The sequence below is a fragment of the Emys orbicularis genome, chromosome 13 (assembly GCF_028017835.1).
Source record: "Emys orbicularis isolate rEmyOrb1 chromosome 13, rEmyOrb1.hap1, whole genome shotgun sequence".
NCBI classification, from domain to species: domain Eukaryota; kingdom Metazoa; phylum Chordata; order Testudines; family Emydidae; genus Emys; species Emys orbicularis.
The window spans coordinates 32484986-32509074 of NC_088695.1; positions in this window are offsets into that span (position 1 = coordinate 32484986).

Here is a 24089-nt window from a genome sequence, read left to right on the forward strand (position 1 = left end):
AACCTCAGAGTTACGAACACCAGAGTTACATACTGACCAGTCAACCACACAGCTCATTTGGAACTAGAAGTACACAATCAGGGGGCAGGAGACAAAAAGAAAAAAGCACCTACAGTTCTGTGTTAAACGGAAACTACTAAAAAAAATCGAGGGAAAGCAGCATTTTTCTTCTGCATGGTAAAGTTTCAAAGCTGTATTAAGTCAATGTTCAGTTGTGAACTTTTGAAAGAACAACCATAATGTTTTGTTCAGAGTTACGAACAACCTCCATTCCCAAGGTGTTCGTAACTCTGAGCTTCTACTGAATGTGTTGTGGGCAAACAGGAATGGGACTCATCCAACCCATTTTCAGTTATGTCCCGAGCCAGCATTTGAACGTCACAGCTTGGGCAGACCCCCAGCATCCAGACACCAGAGAGAACAGTAAAGAAGTCATTGAGGACCTGCCTATGCACTGTGGATCAGCCCTACTGCAGAATTTCCCTTTTTGTATTATGAGCTTTGGTCCCAACCTTCAACAGCGTAACTAGCATTTCCAGAGGTTGTTCATAAAGGCAGGGTTTAGGGTCAGGTTTTGCATCGGTAGTAACCAGCTGAGACAGTCATTTTCCACCAGCGGCAATTCCTCTAGATACACTGGACCTGATTTCCCATTGCCCTACTCCCCACCCTGGCCCTGGTATCATTTACACTAGTGTAAAATGGGATTTGGGAGCATTTTACACACACTTTGCGTTGGTGGCACAAGAGGTGCAAGGCAAATTGCCTTAATTTCAACCAGATAAGATGTATTTAATTCTGTTTCTTATTCCAGTACTTTATAGCCTGGGCTGGAGGTGCTCCTGCTGCTATTAGAGGGAAAACTCATAGACAGTATGTGTAGGATAGAAGCCTTTGATTTTTGCTTCCTAGTCCCATAGCCCAGAACTAGAGCTGCAAATGCCTACATGCTATAAATAGAGGTAACCCCAGAATGCCATCTAACATGCTGATACAGTGTCCACCCCGCCTGCGCTGCAGTCTTTACAATGATCTGGGGAGAGGAATACATTTTGCATTTATGACAGATTCTCTCTCCTGTCCTGTGGGACTGGAGTCTTTCCACATTGCTTAACCGCCCTCCCACGATCAGTCTTGACAGATTGTCTCTCTGTGGAGAAGTCCAGAGGATAGCACACTGGACTGGGAATCAGGAGACGTAGGTTCTATTTTCGGCTCTGCCTCTGGTTTTCTAGGTGACCTTGGGCAAGTTACTTCACCCCTCTGTGCCTTAGTTTTCCTGTCTATAAAATGGGGATAATAATACTTTGTAAAGCACTTTGAGAGCTACCGATGAAAACCGCTATATAAAAGCTTGATATTATTGCTTTTTAAGCTTCATATAGTGTTGCCTAGTGGTTAGAGCAGCCGACTAGCTGTCAGGATACCTGGGCTCTAATCCTGTCTCTGCTACTGACTTACTGCGTGAACTTGGGCCAGTCACTTTAGCTCTCTGCAGCTTGGGTTACCCAGCTACTAAAAGGGGATAATAATCCTTACTGGCTTCTCAGAAATGTGAGAGCTAGATCATACTAGCAACGTGCTTGGAGGTCTCTCGATTACAGGTGCCATGTAAGTGCAAAACATTGTGTGTGTGTGTGTGTGTGTGTGTGTGTGTGTGTGTAAATAGATACATAGCTATATTGCAAGTTCAAGAATAAGAAACGCCAAATGCAGAGGGCTCTGCCACACTGGACATTGCGTATGTTTTACATTTAATTTTTATCTTGTTACCAGGGCTAAGAGGAATAAAATCTATTTCCTATGTCCAATCCTGTCCAAGCTTGGAAGTTCCTTGCTTTGCCTCTGTTTGCCAGCAGAGTGAATATAGCCTTTGACCCCAAAAGGATAGATTTAACTAGCTCTGCATGACTGCACATCTGCATGTCACCCAAAAGGGGGCAGTTTCTCCTATGTATGCAGTTTTCAAATGCTTGTAGCTTCTGTGAACGCTAAATCATTCTCTCCCCCTGCCCAAACAAAGCAACGATGCTAGTCCGCAAGGAGGAGCCCCTCCTTGCTAGGTTTTAGCCTTTCTTGCCATAGCCTATCTAAACAAGTGTTGTTTAAAATTATTTTTAACAAAGAAAATGTGTGTGGCAAAAGTGAAAACAAACTCCAAAATATCCAGTCCAACTTCCTGAAAAAAATCCCCTTTTGGGCCAAAATCAAGTGAAGAAGATCTCAGGGGAATGTTTCCGAAGGTGGTGGCAGAAACAACCCCAAACACAAGAGATTGCAATGCTGTTTGTGTGACATTACCACCTAGAGGCCCCAGGTGAGGTTGGGGATCCTCTGTGCTAGGCACGGTGCCAACACCTGGTAAGAAGCAAAACTAGCCCCGGAGAGCTTACAGACTAAATGTAACCCTTCTGCCAGGCAGAGCCGGCAGCAACCAGGGCCGGGTTCAATATCTAGGGGTTCCTTTCCATCAATACAACACAGAACCAGCTCAAGCCCCCACCCAGTAACCTGGGAAAATGATACACCACCCCTGGGAGCCTCTGAGAGGCAATACTTCCCCACTTGCAAGCACAGAGTCTGAGTGTAGAAAATAAACTTTTAATAACAGGTGGGAAGTAACCGGGCGTTAATTTGGGAAAACACCGCAAACAGGCTTCATAAACATAAACCATGAGCAAAATACCCACCCCCAAGTAAGTTGGGAAGTGTCCTTTTCCCCTCAGGTTCTTAAGTCCAGCAACTCAAAAGTCCCTTTAACGTGCCTGTCCTTCTCTGCACCCCACTCACAGTTGCTATCCTTGGTCAGTGCAGTCACAGAGTTCAGAGGTGCATCTGCAGAGTTCACCTCCCACCCTGGGTGGAAGTAAGGAGGCACCTTATTCGCTCCGCTGCTTGGGCACTCCCCCGCCACTTGCTGTGCCTTTCCGCCAGACGCCCTGCTGGCCACTCGTGGCGCCTTTCTGCCAGCCGCCCTGCTGGCCGCTCGCTCTGCCTCTCCGACTGCACCAGCCACTCATTCGCCAGCCACCTGTCAGTCAACTTCTGCTGCTATCTGCCATGACCTCTGCACATCAGTCTCTTAGTGATTTTCAGCTCTTTGCAGGCTGGGCAGAGACAGTGCCCCGACTCAAGTGATTTCAGCTCTGAGTGATTGAGTATTTAAAATAACAAAAGAGGCACCTAATGAAGCATATTTAGCGCTTTCTTTGAACAGTGGGGGAGGAACAGATTAACAAGTCTTTCAACTGAGGGTGACCCCCTCATTTGGGACAGATTAAGCACAGTCCTGCTTCCCTGTATTCCTACAATAATTACAACATTGGTAACCATATTTCGTTAATCCGGCATTCAGTACTAAGGTGATTTGTAACCCAACACCAGCCAAAGTTGATCACTTTAACACCGCTCTATCTGCTAAGCAGGAGCAACTGTATTTACATAAACACACCCAAAGTCTCTCTCCTTCCCAGTTAGCTGTCAGGGGAGCATTCATTCAGACCCTGTTTACATCAGTAGACAAGGAAACAGAGAGGTGCCCAAGGTCGCACCGAAGGTCAGTGGCAGAAATGGGAATAGAACCCAGGTCTACTGCGTTCCACGCCAAAGTCTTGTCCACTAGACTCCTGCCTTGTGCTGTCTGATAATGGAAGTTGTTTACAAACTGAACTGCTGGGAGTTCTATCAGACCCCCACTGATACAGATACAGCTGTTGGAAGAAAGCCTGTCCCTTCATCTGCATTCGCACATGCACAATAGAGCAGTGTTTGCCAGTAGGGGGGAAACATCAGTTTCAATTTTTTCCCTTTGAAAGCTGGACTTTTTACTCTCCCCCTTGCACAGGGTGATTCTGCCATGGGGGCTCTCCCTCTTCCTCCTCCGGGGAGGAGGAACAGGGTGCGTCATCTTGGAACTGGCCCAGGGGTTCAGCTACGTGGCTTTGCAGTCATATAGACTTTTTTTTATTACGAAAGGAAAGTGGAGAAACGCACCCGCACGGCTCTGAGCATGAGGCACTTTTTCCAAGTGGAGTTGCCAGCCAGAAACCCCTGTCCCAGGGCAGTTAGCATGAGGTTTGCTGCCTTCCCCACCTCCCTCTTTTTTTTTTTTAATAAGACACAAGCTGTTCCAGCTGAGAGGCTGGAGCAACAATACTTAACCCACTGTTTCTAGGCTCTGGGATGTAGGCGCACCCTGGTTTTCTGACTGGTTGCTGCAGGGTGGGAGGAAAAGACCCTTCTAGTGAGCTATCTGTTATCAATGAAGTCTGCATTGATTAAAAAGTGGAGAGTTCCAAACCTGCTTGCGTCCTGCAAGTTGCAAGTGGGCTGGGGATCTTAGTGGAAATTCCTGTTCAAAATGCCCTAGTGGCCAATGAGGGTTTGGAAAGAGTAGTGCATCTACTTGGCTACTAGTTACTGGGACTACTGGATCTTAGAGACATTGGTCGTCCAGTCTTCTTCTTAGCATATGCGCAACATGCCTCAGGTGGCACATGACCAGGATTCATCACCGAATTTGGACCACTGGTTGGATCATTAGCTCCCCGGCTTGGGCCGGGTACTGATGAGGAGTGCGAAGTGAACGCTGATCCATGCCCCCCAGTTTCCAGTAGAAACCAAGCGAGACTGAAGGATTCTGTTTGGAATCTCTTGGAATTTCCAGTATGGGGAATTGTAGACCATGGGAGCCAGATCAGCTGATCCACTGGATCCATGATGTAATTGCCACTGCTTGTAGCATCAAGGCACTGTGGAGTCAGTTAGAGAGGGGCAGCCTTGATTCCTGGATATGGCCAATTTGTTTGTTTGTTTTAAATCAGAGTTGGTTAATAAGGCAAATTTAACGCCTACAGCACAAGTGGAAGATGAATGGTTGTGGCTATCCGCACATGGGCAATTTGTGGCACAAGGAGGGTAAGTGACTTGCCAAGGAGTAGGTAGCAGAACTGGAGACAGAACCCAGGAATCCCTGCTTGCAGTCTGTTGCTCTAACCAGTAGACAGCACTGCCTTGCTGACAGTGCAGCATCACCCAGCTCTATGGAGGAGTAGTACTCTCTTTCTGGAGCAGGGATGTGGAATGGAATAAAGGAGAGATTCTGTCACCTTCTAAAGAAAAATATGTTCCAGGATGGGGTAAACTTCCTCTGTAACTATCTCCCTGCCACTGTTTGGGTAGCAGCTGGGTGGTTCACACACACTGCTATGGAAAGACTAACTCATTAAAAAAGGCCCCTCAAACCAAGCCAAATTCAGGTGTTTCTCTACTGGTTGACCATCAGTCCAGAACACAGGGATGTCTCTAATATTTCAGCCAGTTTAGCCACACTAATATAGTTGCTATGTGATAAATTAGTTCTATCTGGTCCTTTTGCATTGACTTTGCTGGTGGAAGGATCCTCTCTGACAGGCACAGAACTAGCAGTGGGTACCACTCACTAGGGTCCCGGCACAGAATGTCTCCAGGGATGTGTCAGGAGCATGCTGTGGTCAGGGAGTGTGCTCTGCAGTGCTGCACACAGACCATTGCAGCCCCCTGGGCTGATCTAACCTGCACCAGAGGCCGAGCTGGCTCTGGGCAGTTCCAGGATATGGGAGGCACATTTCATCCCTTCTTAGTCCCTGTACCATGCATGCACACACTGTGTGCACGCGCCAGCCTAGACATTGATTTGGGCCTAATATTGTTGTGTTTGCATGTCTTAGCAACACTCACTTCACTGCAAGATCCAGGAGTGGGTATGTCTGTGTTTTCCTGTTGGAGAGAACATTGCCGTGCATGAATATCTATAGTAAAAAAGTCATAGCTTGAAAGGGGTGTGGGTGTGTCCCCTACTCAATTAGTTCAGGACTTTCTTCTCCAATTTCATGACCATTAAACATGCTTGCAGTTTCTGATACTGCAGAATAATAGTAACAACCACTATTAGCCATTGTGTACTTCAGGGGCAGCTGGAGGTTACTACTGAGGTATTTCTCCATTCAAAATACCCATTCTTGAGTTTTCATAGGTAATGTTTCTGTACAAAGCAGACACCAGCAGAAGAAGGGTGGCTTGGCAGATCAGGAATCACAGCATGGACACCGAACCAGGTTCACATTAGTTAGCCATGCGCCTTATCACTGATTTTTCTTGCTCTAGGAATCACCAGGACCTCCAGTGGGAGACTTCGGCGACTCGGTGACCCAACAAGTCCAAGTAAGTGGCATTAACGCACCTGTTTCCCTGAGTCGTTCTCCTCTAATAGAAAGGTTGCCTCTCCCATGCTTGCCTCTTGGGGCTATCAGAGAGAATCTCTCCCGCCTTCCATCAAACAACAAGCACTGCTAGAAGGGAAAGCTGGCTGCTAACAAACGCAGAGAAAGGCTTCCGTACCCTACGTATTCTACACTATAGAATTAGAGATGAATTAGCTGTTGAATGATGGATCCGCACATCAAGTCAAGGGTCCGACACCAGTGAGCAGAAAGTAAGAGTGCCCTGAGGTTGAATTACAGTTCCGGTAATTAATGGCTCTCTCTCACTCTCCTAAGCCATTATTTTTTATTGCACGTGGAGATTTACGGATTATGTGTGCTTGTGCTTAAAATGACATTCTTAATTGCAGCTTGACATGATTTAAGTGGTTTCCCCCATTCAGGAGGAAGCCGGTGGGAGGGTTTCTCTCTTTAAACAGGTGTCTCCCAGACTCATTACCGCACAGCTCTCTTGTCCTCCTTCGGAGGCTTTCAGCATTTGAGCCACCCTTGCTCTGCAGCCCCGTCTGTATCGTATGTGCTGAGCTTTAGAGTCCTGCTGATATTAACTGTGTGAACTCAGCCCAGACTGGTGAGAGAATTATGGGGCAATAGGGAAAATGCTTGAGGGCAGCACCGACTTTAGGCATAGGAGATACAAGCAGTTATAGAGTCATAGATTTTTGAGGTCAAAAAGAACCATTAGATCTAGTCTGACCTGGGACTGCCCAGAGCCAGCTTGAACCCTGGTGTATCTTACACCCAGCCTGAGGGCTGCCTAGCTTGCAGCAGTCCCTGGAGGGCTGAGCTTAGCTAGGAGGCCACATCTGAAATAGCACCATGTTAGCACAGGAGTCCCAAACGTCCCTCTCGTCCAGGTCTCAGCAGGAGGTCAGTGGAATCCGGCTGGAAGAGCAGAAGGGAATCGCCTAGTATGGGAGATGTTGCAGAAGTCCCCAGTAGGAAGATGCTCACTGCAGCCAGTGCAAAGGATTCTGGGGCAAGGCTGGGCCTAGTTGATCCTGGCAGAACGGGGGGCAGAAGCCCACTAGAACGAAAGGCCCAGCTGGGTCCCAGAGCCCAGAAAACTGATTACAGGGGACCAAAAAGAAAACCGGAATGGGAGTGAAGGTCAGAGGTACAAAGGAAGGGTTCTGGCTGGGGCAGGGTTGGAAGGGACAGAGGTGCTATGTTTAGGCCAACAATACACCTAGGGCCAATCTTGCTTAAGGGATCCTAGTGACTAAAGTGATGGTTGAAATCTAAATGCATCCTGGCTACAGGTCCTCCCAAGCCACTGACCCTTTGACAAGTACCCTGACAAGTACCCCCAGCTGCTCCTATTCTGGTGGCTCCCTTTCCAATGGCTGGCAGGGTTGTGGCTTGTGGAATAGGGTGACCAGCTATCCCGATTTTACAGGGACAATCCCAATACTCGGAGCTTCTTCTTACATAGGCGCCTATTACCCCCCACCTCCTTTTCCGATTTTTCACATTTGCTATCTGGTCGCACTATCATGGAACCTTTGTGCAGTTGCTTCCATACCCAGAAGCCCTGGCTCCAAAAGATGGCACTTCCTCCTGTAGTGACGTGGCTGAAGCTTGTCTCATGAGAACTCCCATGAGCATCTATAGGAGTTCCATGCACAAAGGACTCGCAGGATTATGGGTAACACTCTATTCCCTGTTCCCATCCAGGATTTTATGCTTGCAGATACATGTGCCTGCAAATGCTGTTGGTGCCTTATTAAAGACTGGCTGGAAACTTGTCCCTAAAGCTTCCTTTTCTATCTATTGCAGTAGTGTTATTACAGCTAGAAGGAAAGCAGATTAGAAACTGTGCCACTGTTTGTCTAATGCTGTCCCTTTTCCAGCAAGATCCCTGCCGGCAGCTCCTCAGTTACAACTATTTAATGCCCAGGTGTCCCAGCCAAGTTCAGAGCTTCATGGTTATAGGCACTGTACAAATCCAGGGTAACAGACTTTGTCTGCTCCATGGGAGTAGACAAGACAGATGATGGGAGGGATGGGAAACAGGCTCAGAGAGGGGCAGTGCCTTGCCCAAGTTCACCCAGCAGGTCAGTGGCAGAGGCAGGTTTGGAATTGAGATCTGCTCAGTGCCAGACCGCTGCCCCATGTGCTGGACCGCACCGCCACTGCAATCAAGGAAAACAAACCCCATGTCAAATGAAGTGGACATTTCTTTGCAAGCTGGGAAATGGCTTCTCACTCCAACCGCTGCTGTGCTGGGGAGCGTGGGCCCAGCTTCTCCTGAACAAACCTCCCAGTTGCAGTGGGAGTCTGAGGAGTGAGGCTGGAGAACAAGGGTCAAGGTTCAGTTTTAGCTCAGTGTGGCACCAGGGGGCTCAGGAACCCAGCCAGGCCCAAGCTGCTTGCGCATAAAACTCTAGAGCCCCAGCACTTCACACTGTCCGCTCAGCATCCATAACAGATATCTTAGTTCTACTGCTCCGGCTGCCTGCTGCACCGCTTACTGCTAATACAAGTAGAGCGATGGTTGGAGAATCCAGGCTGTTTCTTGAATGAAATGTTGCTTTACATCAGGGTCATGGTGCAATGCACTTGCAGCTGTGGGGTCTCCACCGATGCAGAATCCGGTTTTGTACCTGGCTCCTCTGCACACAGTCACAGCGAGCAGTAGCCATCTTGGGTCAGTCACTTGGGGGGAAGAGAGAACCCTTGTGGGTTTCATTCCCTTACTGTGAGCGGAATCCTTCACACCCACACGCCTCGTGTGAGTGTGAGCTCTGATCCCCTGCAGCAGGGTGGCTGCCTCTTGCACTGTCATTACTCAGTTTAAAAGAGCTGCAGAGAGATGAGCTGAAGCCAGCTGGCCAAGGTGGGCGGAGTTGGATGGTCACCTTTCCCTAATGGCTAAACTGAAATTCCTCCATTTAAAACACCCGTGTGGTCTTCCAGATGGCGGGCCTGTGAAAGCATCGCTGGGGACATGAGCGCTGGGATATGGTGCTCTTGACTGGGCTGTGTAATCCAGGGACTGTTTCGCCAATCCATCTGGCATGGAACTTACTTCTAGACCTTTCCCTAGCAGCTGCATTCCCAGTTTGGAAGCTTTTTCTGGAGGAGATACTGAGGAATAGAGAGAGAGAGAGCTGGCAGCTGCTAGCCTCCATAAATCCATTTCCACAAGTATTTGCTGGCGACATTTATAGTCACAGGGCTGCTCTTCGAGCTTGAATGCTCGTTTTCAAAGAGACTCTGGCTTAGTTGGTTTTTTAAGCAGTACCAGGCACATGCAGCCAGAGCTCATAGTGCTGTGACTCTCTTTGGGAATCTTCTCTCTGCCTGGCAATCGGACTCAACAGCCAGTCTGTGGACACCCATTTCCAGCTCTAACAGACCATTGCTTATACTTTGTCACCCAGGCTGCTTGAAAAACAGATTTTTTTTCCTTTGTGAAATAATCAAGAGAAATATGAAGCCAGTGGGGTCAGCCTGGAATGTTTGTTTGGTTTGGCAACTCCTTTATTAGTCTCTCGGCATCTGAACATGGGTTTTCCCGCACCAGGACTGGTCCTCCACCAGAGGCTGAGATGAAATCATGCTCCCAAAGCTCCTTTTATAGCCCTTTCGATTGCCACAGCTGTTCTCTTCCCTCTCTGCTGGGATGGGGGTAGCTATGACCTGCCCCGTCTTAGGAACTAGCAATGAGATGGTAGCACTTAGGACAGCGCAATCACTGCCACTGTGCCCTTGCACAGGGATTGGGCACAAAAGTGTGAGGAGTCTCCCTGCACTTTCTTCATCCCCTTGCATGCACCACTGTAGGGCTGGGCACAATCAGGCTGTATATATAGAGAAATCACCTATTGCAAGAAGTCACAATACAAATCTTTGTTCTGTTTGCTCTGGGGAAGACCATAGGAAAGTAGAAATAACTTATGCAAATACCATTTTTAAGAGACAGACCTGCTAAAAAAAAACCTATTTTTCCATGCACTGAAAGTTAAAATACAATAGAAGAAAATGGACCTGATAGGGGTGTAAGCCCAGGGAAAATACATTTTCAAACCTCTGGCGCTGCCGGGTCTTGGTGAAGGAACGTCATTTGGGTGCATTGGAGTTATTAGTGTAACAAGCTTGTCAGAATTTTATTTTCTCATTCCGTTTGTTTGTAACACTCTTTGGCTAATGGCCATGGACAATGTGCTATAAAAGCAGGACTGGGATATTTGGCGTCTTTCTGTGTAGACTGTATGTTTATAGTCTGTCTCCTCACCTGGATGTTAATCCCAGATGGCCTATATAAAGTGACGTTTTTAAAATAAGCCCCGACTCCTTTTAAAGAGCACAGCACATGCTGAACTCAACGAGAAAGTGACTGAAATGGGATGGATCCCTGTGGGAACATATGGGAGCACGGGATGTGAGGAGTTTCCCACTGACTTCCAATGCAACTCCGATGTTCCCATCCTCCTTGCCCCCTGGGGAATTTTTCATAGGCTGACATGGTACTTCCTGCAAACATTCCCTCCCCCTCACTAGACATGCTGTCCCTCTGGGATCTGTTCCAAAGCCCCCTGAAGTCAATGAGAGTCTTTCCATTGGCTGAGGTGTGCTTTGACTCAAGCCCTTAGAAAATCCACAAATACTGGTTATCAGGTCAATGTAACTCTCTTTAGATCTCAATCTATCCTGCTTCGCAGGCCCCACTGCTGGAATCTCCATTAAAGGACTCTAGTTTCCTTTGTCCTTGCTGGCCTCAGTTCAGCTCTCTGGGTGAGACAGGTATCTAGTTCCCAGAGGAGAGGCTTTCAGCAGAACATTACAAGTGACCTGCTTCTGCTGCAAGGCCTACAAGAAATAACCCAGCCTGTGATGATGTGGCGGGGGGAGGCAGCTGGGAGGAAGTGGATATACCTTTATGTAATGCAACGCACAGGGAAAACAGCAGGTGTATGGAACAATCTATCTATCTGATAGACTTCTTCTCTCCCCGTCTCTGCCTGATGCTTGTCTCCTTAGTCTGTAAGGTATTCTGGGCAGGTATTCACTGCCTGTAGAGCACCGAGCACAGTGGGGCTCTGAGCCTGATCGGGGCCCCTGGCCACTACCATGATAGAATAAATATCGGCACCCCTGCTTTTGGTGGCCTCAGTATGGGGGGGCCCAGGACTGACTGGATCATGGAGATGGAACTAACCTTTTAGCCAGGCACCAGTCTTGCAAAGCCCAATCTTGCACCTACTGATGTCAAGGACATTTTGTTATTGTCTTCAGAAGGGCAAGATCCGGCCTGCTATGAGTGGAGCACTGAACACCTTGCAGAACTGGGCCCCCGGAAGCAGATTCCTGCGAGGCAGGTAATGCCTGCCTTGCAATGACCCACCCCACACTCCACACGAAGGAATAGAGGGTTTTGGTCTTCAGGGCTAAATTAACCAACAAGAAGCTTCTAACAGAACTAGCTTCTGTGCTTTTACTTGGTGTGATCTTATCATCTCTGGAGCCTGCTGGCCCCTGTGTTATCATCCCTGTGTTCTGTCCGTGCAGCCCTGTATCCCAAGGGGCTGAGAGAGGTGCCCCCTACCACTGCTCGGAATTCTGGGAGGCTCCAGCTGCCTCTGGGCTTTGCCCATTGCAAACATTCTTCTCTTTTCATTACCTCTTTTGGTGTGATGGTAACTTTCTTTCATATTTCTTCTGCCTCCCCAGGAGATGTATGGACAGCTGCTAGCGTCTCTTACCCCCCATACTCCTCCTTCTCTCCGGAATGCTGAAAAATTTATCTAATTTTTAATTATTATTTTAGGAATGCTTATCACTTTTCAATCAACAGATCCCCTGGAGAACTCCCACTCTCTCCTTTGACACCTTGCTACATCTCTCCTTGGGCAGTCTTATGTTCACAGTCTCTCTCCCTTTTTGCTTGCTTTCTTGGCCACTTGTACCTCTTCCCAGTCCTCATTCCCTGGATGTGGTGTCTGAGATCTCAGATCTTCTTATGGCAGGTTCTTGCTGCTCTTCCTGGTGCACACGGGAGGCGAAAGTTATCCTAACAATGATTTCCTGGAGCAATGACTTAACTACAGAAAATGTGCTGGAAGTTTAATTAGATGCATAAGTGCTTTGCTGGATCATGGCCTTGGTTCAGATTTGGTCCTTGGCAGATACTGGGTCAAGTGACTATTCAAAGGCTACAGCTGAGTGTTCAGGCTATGGTTGTCCCCAAAGGATACACTGAAGGATGCTTCAGAATGAATATGCACCTGCTGATACTGTGGTATTGTCCCATGATGTCACAATGTTTACCTCTTCCTGCCCTGAGGATGAGTCTATGGGTGATGATGTTGCATTCTCATAATGTTTTGGTATCTTGATGCAAAGACATGATCGTAATAGGACACTGTCATAATCCCATAAGCCCTGAAGATCCCTCTTAAAAACTCTGATTCTCCTGCAAATTTGGGGATGGGAGGTGACACTAGTCTGGATGATAGGGGTTCATGCACTAAACCTTCACCTTGGGAAAACTGGCTTCAAATTCTTGGCCACCAGTGAAATGGTCTGTAGTCAGGTCTTAGTTTCTAGTGCACTTTAATTCATTTCATATGCAAACACAATGATGCTGTCTTGACTTCTGGTGTGGTATGTCCTCATCCAGCTATATTCAAAGACAGAAGGGGGACTCGGTAGAAGTCTAAGGGTAACTGGAGTGCAGAGATGCTAAATTGAAAGACACAGAATTAGTCTGGTTTCTTCAGACTCTAATTATATATTTTCCCCTTTTTCTGGTGTGAGCCCTTTTTAATTTTAATAAACTTTTTCATGTTGAGAATCTTAACGAGCAGTTCAGTGCTTTGGTTTACGCTGCAGTAAATATTTACAGCTCCATATAATTGCAGCTCCATTTCCCCTCATTTCAGGACCAAATTTCCTCTCTCCCCTCTCTCGCCCTGCACCTCGGAGCACTTATAACTGGGACAATTGTGGTGTTTCCCCTATAACTGCTGCTCAGTCAGGGATGGCGTGGGGCTCTTCGCCACCCCAAGGTGCCTTTCCACAGCCATTGCACCCTGTGGGCCAGATTTTCAACAGTTCTGGCCATAAGCAATGGGGGCTGCTGGGGGCTGAGCCCTTGTAGATCTGGCCCTGAGACGACTTGAAAATCTGGTCCTGTGACCCCGTCCTCAGCTTCTCTCCTCCCTGTACCAGTGCCATTTTGCCATTGCCAGTCATCTAAAAGCAGGCCAGCACCTCCAGTTCCAGGACACCCGCTAGCACAAGGGAGGTCCAATGATTAGGGTGCTACCGGGGGACTTAGGAGACCGGGGTTCAATTCCCGGCTCTGCCGCACACTTCCTGTGTGACCTTGAGCAAGTGACTTGTCTCAGTTCCCCATCTGTTCCCTGTGGATAATAGCGCTGCCCTGCCTCACAGGGGAGTTGTGAGGATAAATACATAGACATGTTTGTTTGAGGTACTCGGAGACCTTGGTAATGGGGGCCATATGCGGACCCTGGATAGAGCTGCCATTGCAGCCGGTGTATGGGGATTGACTAAGGTCTGATCACTGAAGCTACAGAGCTGGACTTAGCGAAGCCTATTCAGAGGTGGAACAGAGACAAATACGGAATTGTTATTAGCCCTCTTCCCCACACCCACCTAGGTGGCCCTCCCGCACTCTGCATGGTCACTTGCTCCGATTCCCCACCCCTCAAACTCCAGATTCAGCGTCATTTGGGAATTTGCGACCTCTCTTCCCTGCGCAGCCCAGGAAGGATGATGAACAAGACTGACTGCTGAGTTTCAATGCTCAGTAACCACGGTCAGCAGCACTGCACAGCAAGAAATGGCTGCCCCACAAGAGTTGGAGGGGCCCCTGCTGAGACTCCCTTGGACACACAAATGTCTGGGTTTGGCAATGTCACCCGACAATTAAACAAGGGAATACAGTCCATCAGGCTGAGTAATGTGGGAGGCTTGGGGTCTGTATTAAACATGCAATTGGAAACAGGCGGCTCCTCTCTAGGAAGAGTGGCGGCTGGGCGGGAGGAGAGAGAAAAGCAGAAGCCCTAAATCAGAAATTCCGTGGCAAACTCTAGCTCCCAACCTAACATGCCATTGAAATGTGTTTCCTGCAGGGGCGGGGCTTCCCCCACTGAACCTTCTTCAGATTCAGCCCTGACAAATGCTAGTGAGTGAAAATATTTGCTGACACTTGCCAGCCAGGCAGGAGTGTATATTACCTGGCAGGTCCGTGAATAGCCCCAAAGCACCTGAGTGGAGAGAATCTGCATCTTGGGACGCCAGCTGTCTGTACTTTGGTTTCCTTCCAGGCTACTCTCTGGCTTTTTGTCCAGAGGAAAGAACATCTCTGGCGGGGTGCTGGCGCAGCACGCAGATTGGGGTGCAGGTAAAGCGGTATACTTTTGGAGTGCAGGCAAGCCCTAATGAGAAGAAGGCCTTTAAGTCTGATGCAGGGAAACTTTCTTTACTAGATCTGTTTCTGGATCAGGTGATTTGTTTGTGAGAACTCCCACAGGGGTAAGAGAGGAAGAGGTGCCTCATGTTTCCCTGCTTTTGTTCTCTGTCTTGCTGCATGGCTAGATAATTTGCAGCCAGCCAGACCAATAGAGAGGCATTACACCAGAGCCAGCTGCAATACAGGGAGGCACAGTGAGTCTATCCGCGAGAGGCAGAGTGCAGGCAATGTCCCTAGTTTTGCATCATCAGCACTTGGCTGAAGACCGACCGCAGTTTATCTTGAGGCTGCTTGGAAGCGCAGTGCATAATTTAGAGAAGCACAAAGCTCAGGCCCAGCTGTCTGGGTTGCATTATAAAGGGCACTCGCCGACAGCATGAAAACCTTCATTCGAGAGGTTTGTCTTTTACTCTCAAAATGATCCTACTGGACACAAGGCAAGAAGCACCATGCCCAAGTCCTGTTACCCTTCATTCCCCTTTTATCTTGGGTGGGTTAAGGGACAAAGGGACCGAAAGCACGATCGGAGGTGAGGGAGTGTGGGATGGCATCTCATGAGTAGGGGCCTCCAGAGAACTTAATTCAAAGACCTCATGAGACTGATGCTGGGGACAAAATGAAAGGCTGATGTTCTCTACTGAAGTCTGAGCAGACCCTGTAAAATCCCCTTCACCACAAAGTGTGGCATTGACATAGCTGTGGGAGGGACCCAGGAGTGGAGGCACTAGAGAGGTTAAGGCAGGTCAGGCCTGAGCGCTGTCGTGGGGGTTCACAGCTCCTGTCCACAGCTAGTGCTATAAAGTCACTGCCCTAGGCAGCGAAATCCATCCCTAAGCTCAGAGACATTTTTTAAAATATTCAAGTTCCAGGCGAATGAAAATCGTAGAACAACTCAATCCTTTCCCCCGCCATTAAGATTTTTCATGTTTCTGTAGGTCAGAGGAGGAGTCATTTTTCATGGGCCTTCGCTGAACTAGGTTCCAATTGACAGTATTTCCCAGGCATGGCAACTCCTTATCAGAGCTACTGCTCTTATCTCACGGCTTTAAAGAGCAAGAGGACTGGAGTTATAGATGGAGCAGGGAGAAAATGTTTTACCTGCAAATGTAAAACTTTAACCATGATTCCCTACCAGCAAAATGTCCATTTATTGGTATAGCTTATCCCAGTTCCCCTAAGCAAGACAACGATACCAGCAGAAGGACGTTGTCACTGTAACAGCAGCTACACTTGGGCTTTTGCTAGGATGGCCAGGTCAGCACAACAAATGTCCAGCCCTTGTCTCTAGAATGTGGTTCACCAGCTTCATCAAGGTGTCTCGTTGGGGGACGTTCTTTCCAGTGCACCTGCTGTGCAGCCTCGCCATCCTCAGGCCTGGGCTGCGCTGGGAGCTTTGCTGCCATAGCTAGGTCAGTTGGGGAAGGGATTTTTATTTCTTTAGTTTAGTGTTTTGCTGACCTGGCCGTCCTAGCAAAAGCCCAAGTGTAGCTACTGTTATAGTGGCAAGATCCTTCTGCTGGTATCGTTGTCTTGCTTAGGGGAACTGGGATAAGCTATACTGATAAAAGGACATTTTGCTGGTATAAACTGTCTACCCTAGCGAAGTTTGCCAGCAAACTCTTTGAGAGCAGAGCAGGCTTCACTTCCCGTTGCTTCAGGAAGTGCAAGAACATAAGAACATAATGGCCATACTGGGTCAGACCAAAGGTCCATCCAGCCCAGTATCCTGTCTGCCAACAGTGGCCAATGCCAGGTGCCCCAGAGGAAATGAACCTAACAGATAATGATCAAGTGATCTCTCTCCTGCCATCCATCTCCACCCTCTGACAAACAGAGGCTAGGGACACCATTCCTTACCCATCCTGTGTGACCGCTCCAACTGGAGGTCGGGACACGGTGGAAGAGTAACAACGCCTGACATATCTGTAACACCTTCCACTCGGGGTCTCAAAATGCACTATAGGCATGGGAGCAAATTCATACTTGGTGTAACTCCTTTGAAGCCAATGGCATTACACTAGGCAATGAATACCCCCATCCTAGATTCTGTGATACTGTGGTTTGAACCATTATAGCTGAATGCTTAGAAGAGTAGTTTTCAGCATGCCACTGCCACTCCAATGGAGAGTCATTCAGCTCGATAGAGTACCCTACATTTTTGCATCTTTCAAGTCTCTTGGGTCTGCTAAAACGAACTGGAAATCTCATGGCAGCATCACTGTGAGAGATCCCACAGGAAAGGATCTATTGTACAGATGGGGATGCTGAGGCCAAAACATTTTACAGGGTCTGTGAATCTGGGATGCCTTAATGTTAAATGGAACCATGTATGGCCTGCTGGTCAGAGGGGCTGAGCGAATGGAGCTGTGGGTGTTTACACCTTAGCTATTTCCAGTCGGGCAACCAAAAATGGAGGCAACCCAAAATGAGCGCACACTTTTGAAAGATGAGGCTTAAGCAAATTCCCCAAGGCCATGTGAGTTCATGGCAGAGCGGGGACTAGCGTCCAGGGCTCCTGACGCTCAGGGTCCTGCCTCCCCCATAGGACCATCGTCACTCTCTTTATGCCTAGAAGCAGTGAAAAGGTAACTTCAGAGATCGGTTGGAATTAGGAGACAGGTGAGACAATGCTGTTAACAAAACCGGACCTAAACATTTGTCCAGAGCTTCAGATGACCCCAACTTTTAACTTTCATTTAGTCATTTTCACAGGCCACTGCCAACATCAGGTGATCAAGGCTATAACTGTAGCATTTCCAGTCTCACCAGAAGCAGGGATGATCCGAATGTCTCCTGAGAGACTTTGCTGCCATGAGATTTCCAGTTCTTTTTAGCAGACCCAGAGACCCGAAGGATGCAAAAACGTAGGGTGCTTTATTGAGCTGAATGACTCTCCATTGGAGTGGCAGTGGCATGCTGAAAACTGCCCTTCTAAGCATTCGGCTATAATGGTTCAAAGCACAGTAGCTTAGATTTAGGGGTACTGCAGTGTTTGGGGCTGAGACTGTGATACTGATGGAAGCTCATGCTTTTAGGCCGGGCCTCTGACCTTCACTTTGACACAGCAGCAAAGGAGTTAACAGCTGGTTGTTGAAGCCTGGTTGCCTTGAACATGTTCCTATATGAGGTCATTTGAATTTCCTGGGGCAGTCTCTATTCCCTTTTGTTTTATGCACCAGGCGGGCTACCCCAGCTGTGTGCAGCCCTGTGCCAAAGAGTGCCCACATGTGCATGCGTCACTCCCTCCTCTTAGTCGCTAGTGCCAGGCTGGCATTTGAAATGTGTTCTCTTTGTGTTCCTAACTGGGCAGAGGAGGATGCGGGGACAGAAAACAAAGGCTAAAGCTGCATCGATTGGATGCAGCTGTGCACCAAGTCATGGCACCACTTGCTCACTTTTGGCCCCACTATGACAGACGAGCTGCGGTGCCAAACCTGCGTGGGTGGGTCGCGGGAGGCCAGTGCTGCTGCTCCTCGCCACTGTCGTTGGGAGAGTCCAATGCTGCTGACTTTACCCCTGACAATGATACGCACCATGCGTAACGTACATGCGGCTGTGGGCACCACCAACATATCTGATGGTTTGCAGGCAGTAAGGGGGGTTCTGGTGTCCAGGATTGTGAGGTTTATAGTGATTTATGTGTTCATGGCTAAGAGTTTCAGAAGTGACTAGTGATTTGGGGTGCCTCGTGTTATACTCACAGCATTCACATGAGAAGGTAGGTAAAACCATAAAGGATTCCTGCTGGATGGTTGCAATGTAAAACTATTTTATTTTTTAGAATTCAGATAATACACAAGAACCCAAAAACAGAGAGAGAAAAAACAGGCTGCTCCCAAAGGCAGCAAGGCACAACTCACAGCACGTTGCTTTGAGCTGGCTCTTTCCAGACTAACTTTTGCTGCCACTGCTCATGTGCTTTGCTACAGAGCCCTGTAAGTAGGACCCAGGAACTGCCCCCCCCTTCTTAAAGTGATAATTTGCAATTCCAACACAGTCCTCAATACATCACACCTGAGGTTTTGAGTGCCCAACCTGAGACCTCTTAAAGAGGTCTGACTTCTTGTGGAAGGCAAGTGCTCAGCACTCTCTTTACAGTATCTCTGGTTGGGACCCCAATATCGTGAGTCATTTTGGTTTGTTAGGTATATGGGGTGGTCCAGGTGGGAGGGGTGGTATAAAATATTGAGGAATATTTGAGGCTTATTGATTTATGGGGTATTCTGGGTTTGTCATGCTAGGGTCACAGAGTTTAAGGCCAGGAGGCACCACCAGACCATCTAGTTTGACCACCTCTATCTCACAAGCCACCAACATCCCCCAGCACCTGCACACTCAGCCCAACAACTGAAATGAGACCAAAATGTTACAGCCCATGGGAGACTAACCTGTTCTGTGCCACAGGCAGAGAACAGGAGTGAGTGAGCTGCACCACTGTCAGAGGCCCTGGCAATGATCAAGTGAGATATACTCAGATAACCCTGGCAAGTGACCTGCACCCTCACACTGCAGAGGAAGGCAAAAAAAACCCCCAAGATCACTGCCAATCTGGGGGGGGAATTCCTTCCTGGCCCCAACCATGGCGATCAGTTAGACCCAGAGCATGTGAACAACAACCATCCAGCACTTGAGAGAGAGAGAGAGAGAGAGAATACTCAGCACCACCTCAGAGCCTTGACCCACCCTATCCAGTGTCCCATCTCCAGCTGTGGCCATCCCTCATCCTTCAGAGGAAGGAGATTTTAGAAACACCAACAGAATACATTGGAGGAGGGGAGATGGGAATCCCTTCCTGACCTCTGCTGGGGCCAGCTGAAACCCTGAAGCATGAGCTTTCAGGAATGTATGTGTCACGGAGTCCCCGGGCGATGCTCTGGAACTGCTCCCTACGAAGCCAGTCAGGACTCTGGTGAAGTCGCCTCTCTGTGAGCAGACTGTTTTCAGGGCAAGGAGCTCACACGGCTTCCACCTTCCTGGGTTTGACCTTTGGAGCATTCAGCATCCTTTGCCCCTCTGTGCGCTTCCCAGAGCGAGTCCGCCCTGGAGGGGTCCTGGGGAAGCCACAGGGTCCTGCACCCCCACTTCGCAGTCGGACATAACTTTTAACCAGCCAGTAAAACAGAGGTTTATTAGATGACAGGAACACGGTCTAAAACAGAGCTTGTAGGTATAGAGAACAGGATCCCTCAGCCGGGTCCATCCTGGGGGACAGCGAGCCAGACACCCACATCCGCACTCACTCCCCGTCCCCAGCTAGCTCCAAACTAACTTACCCTCCAGCCCCTCCTCCTCTGGGCTTTGTTTCTTTCCCAGGCCAGGAGGTCACCTGATCTCTTTGTTCTTCAACACCTTTAGCTATCTCCTTGTAGGGCAGAAGGGCCCTGGCCATTAGTTGCCAGGAGATAGAGTGTCGGCCATTTATGTGCACTGGCCCTTTGCTCTGCAACAATCTCCCCCCCTAGAGACTTAAGAAATGCATAGGGGAAACTGAGGCACCCCTACAGTATTCAGAGGAAACATTAAGAACAGTCCCACTTCGTCACACGTATGATATAAACTGGAAGTGAGTTGCTGTCCCTTGCCCCCTACCATCACAAGCATTCAATTCACCATCTGTGAAATGGGGATAGTGGTATTTCATTTCACGCACTCTTTGGCTGTCTTAGCTGTTTAGACTGTGCTCTCTTTGGGGCAGGGTCTCTATTACAATGTGTTGGTACAGTGCTTAGCACAACAGGGCCCTGATCTGGGCTGGGGCCTCGAGGCATTACTGAAATACTGTTGCCTTTGGACAGGCCGTCAATCAGGTTCTTTATAGTCTCAGTACCAGCCAGCCTCTGGAGTAAACTCCTTAAGCTATAGCCCTTTCAAGTGACTATGGCAAGCTGCTGCAGCAGGGACAGGCGGGGGGTTGGGAGCAGAGAAGAGGGGAAGTCGCAATGAAATTTAGTTTTGTCTAGTTTACTTTGCTAGTCTCGTTCCCTTGCAAAGGCAAAACAAAACAATCCCCCTTAAACCGAACACAGCGCACCCAGAGAGAGAGACGCACGCATTCATTATCAACCCTCCCAGCGCCAACATGTATCCAGTGAGGAACACAACAACCTTGATGGGGGGCAGCGGTAGTGGAAGGCACTTAGCCTGCCTGAAAGCACCGCAAACTACTTCACACGCACAGGAGCTAAGCAGAGAACGAGACTGCAGGCGGCTTCTCCGGTGTCTGGGGGAGAAGAGGTGAAATATTTCCAGCCAGGGTGTTGACAGGTACTGTTGATTTTGTTTGTGTTTGTGTTTGTGTTTTTGTGTGTGTGTGTGTGTGTGTGTGTGTGTGTGTATTCACGCAGGGAGGGGGATACAGCATGATCCCACCTCTTCTATATAGCCCAGGAATGCATTCAGCAGCATAGAGTGGGGATCAGGTGCGAGGAAGGAGCTGTCTGGCTTCAATCAGAGAGAAGTATGACTAGCGTGCCATTGTCTGAGCGAGCTCGGTGCTAGTTCCTAGGTAGCTATGTTTAGTCAGGAATCCCCCTCGCTGCACATGTTTGTCTTTCTCCCGTGATTGCTTTCTCCCACTTCTTTTCACCTCCACAATGGCAGTTTGCAAACTCTTCTCAAGGGCTGGTTGTTGTGAGACCCGCTGATGGGCTCTCCGCGCTCTCTCTTCCCTCCTCGGCAGTCCTGTGTCTTGACGTCAGCCGGGGATAAGTGGCAGTTTCCAGGACTCTGGCTTGCTTGGAGAAATCTTGCTGGCTTCACACCACAGGCATGCTGTGAGCCTCCAAGGCAGGAACATCCGGCTACCGTCTAGTGTTTATCGAAACCCCTAATTGTATCTTAGGCACAGAGCATCCATTTGTCCACCTCTAAATTTGTCCTCTAAGCAGGGCTGCAGAAGAGATGGGAACGCGGCCGCTCTCTTCGTGTCCTTATCGTTCTGGTTGGATGACTTGGCTGTTTACTCTGCAATGGAAGCAGGGGATCAGCTACTGTGGACAGTTGACGCTGAGCTGCGAGGCACTAAAAGATGTGGATGGAATTCTGGGAACCATGAAAATCATTCCTGTGGGTGCCGGGGCGGATCAGGTAGCAAACTACATCTCTGACTCATGGGACTTGGATCAGCTCCTGCTGGCCTGAATTTTTCCAGTTGAATTCCTTGTGCCTAAAAGCAGGCCTGGTGCTCTGAGAATTGCCCTGGCCTTCAAGATTCTGCCACTCTTAGCAAGCCCCGTAGTGTTGCCAACCCAGCCTGGCTTTTGCAGCATAGTTCCTATTTTAACAGGTGGGTCTCTTCTGCTAGCAGGACCTGAAAGACCACTGACGAGATCCAGAGGCTCCCTTGGGCCAGTGCAATGGCATCCTGCTATGGTACCCCATGGCGAAGTTTCTTTGTGGTGTTGTCTGGCAACGCGATGATGGCCCTTGGAATAATGCAGTGGCACAAAGCAGTGAAATCCATCCTGCCGGGGCAAACTGCTGGAGGTGGCCGCACTGGCTAAAAGATGGGAGGGGTGGCACCCAGGAGCGCCCCTCTCAGGAGAGTGCCCTATGCACTGTGATGTGTGGGAAGGGAAGTCCCTCCCCCAGAAAGCTGTTCTTGTAAGAAGTCAGAAACCAAGATCTCACCAGGCCAGATCCTCAGCTGCTGTTAGTCAGGATAGCTCTGTTGATCTCAGTGGAGCTACTTGGATTTACACAAGCTGAGGATCTGACCCGCAGTGGCATCTGACTGTGTTGCATTCAGAAAACACCTGTCATAGGTGTCTGGCTACCCATATTGTTATTGTAGGGCAAAAGCTATGCGGCCAGCCCTGCTCCCTGATCATTACACCTGGGACAGTCGTAGGTTTCACCTGGGCAGGGCTGCCTTGCTGGGTTGCAGAGGGAGGACAGTCGCCAAGGAAGCCAAGGCCCTGGCTTATTAAGAAGGGCCTTTAATAATAGAGCTGGGTCCTGGAATTGTATTCAGAATGAACTGGGAGCCATGCAGTGTGCGGAGCCCGGGTGCAATCAGCTGCTTTCTTTGCGTAAGAGATAGGGTGATGCCCATTGTATAGGTTAGGCTAGTAGCTCTCATGTGGCCTTCGTTCTCCATCCTAGGTCAGAGCCGTTGCAGTGACCTGACCTGGAGGGGATGAGAGCACAGATCACAGTAGCTAGATCCTCATCCAGCAGAGGACCAGGTGCAATCAAACGCAGGACCGTGCTTTGTCCCATCAGCCACTCAGTGTGTGTGGCGGGGGGGAGCGTCCCAGCCCTTTAGACACTCGAGCAAGGTGCTGGGTTGGGTGGGTAGAGGAGATGGGGTGGTACTGAGAAGACGGGGCTGGATGTGAGGAGGGGAAGCTGAGCAGAAATGAATTAGTAGAGTTCACACTGCTCATGAATTGAAACCAGGTCCCACGAGGTCCTGAGTCTAGTTGTTCCGCCGCCCCTTTCATTCTGCATTGCCAGCAGCTATTAATACATCCGCGCATTAATTCTGAAGTGTGAGCAGAAAGGCTGGAGAGGATATGCTGGGGATTTCCTGCCCTTCGAAGGGAATCAGCCAGGGTGGAACAGAGTTCTAGCCAGCAGCTCCTCTTAAAGAGACACACACGCTGCTAGCAGCAGGAAGTGAAATCGAGTGCATTAAATAAATGTTCCATATGGGCCTGGGGACATGAAGCGAATGCTGCTAATATTTTAACAAGAGGCTGCCACTAAAATGTCCCCCCATAGTCGATGATAAGCCTGTGATCAGGGGTGCCTGTGATCTCAGGGCTGGGTAGGTAAGAGCTGAGGAAATGTACACACTTGTTTTCCTATTTCAAACAAATATGCTTTCTCCCGAAAATAACAAGGGAGGGAAGTAGCAGCACTTGTCAAACAAAGGTTTATAAAGAGCCATGTGCTGGGGATGTTTGTCCTCCTGAGGCTATTGACAGAGCAGCGCAGCGTTCAGCCTGGATAACTGGAAGGGGCGAGGGGCAGGGGGAATCTCAAGACCTAGCGGGGGTAGCTGGGGTTCTCCTCCTCCCTCAGTGTAAACCTATATTTTAAATACATGGCACCTGGTGCAATCTGGTCTTCAGAAGCATTTTTAGGAGCCCCAGGGATAAGTCATCTCTGGCAGGGATGATTCAGCAACATCTCTGAGAGGGGATGATTGTCCGGAATCCACCTTTCAAAGGAGTGGTAGAATTCCATTAAGAGCCTCCCCAACCTGCACGTCGCCAAGGACGTGCCAAATTATTCATGTGAGAAGGGGGTTCTTGGAACAAATGCTCAAGGGATGCTGATCTAACCTGACGACTCCATGGGCCAAATTCAGCCCAGGTGTAAATGGGCCCAGCCCTGGTGTAAGGGATCACACCACGCCTGAATCTGTATTGCTACAG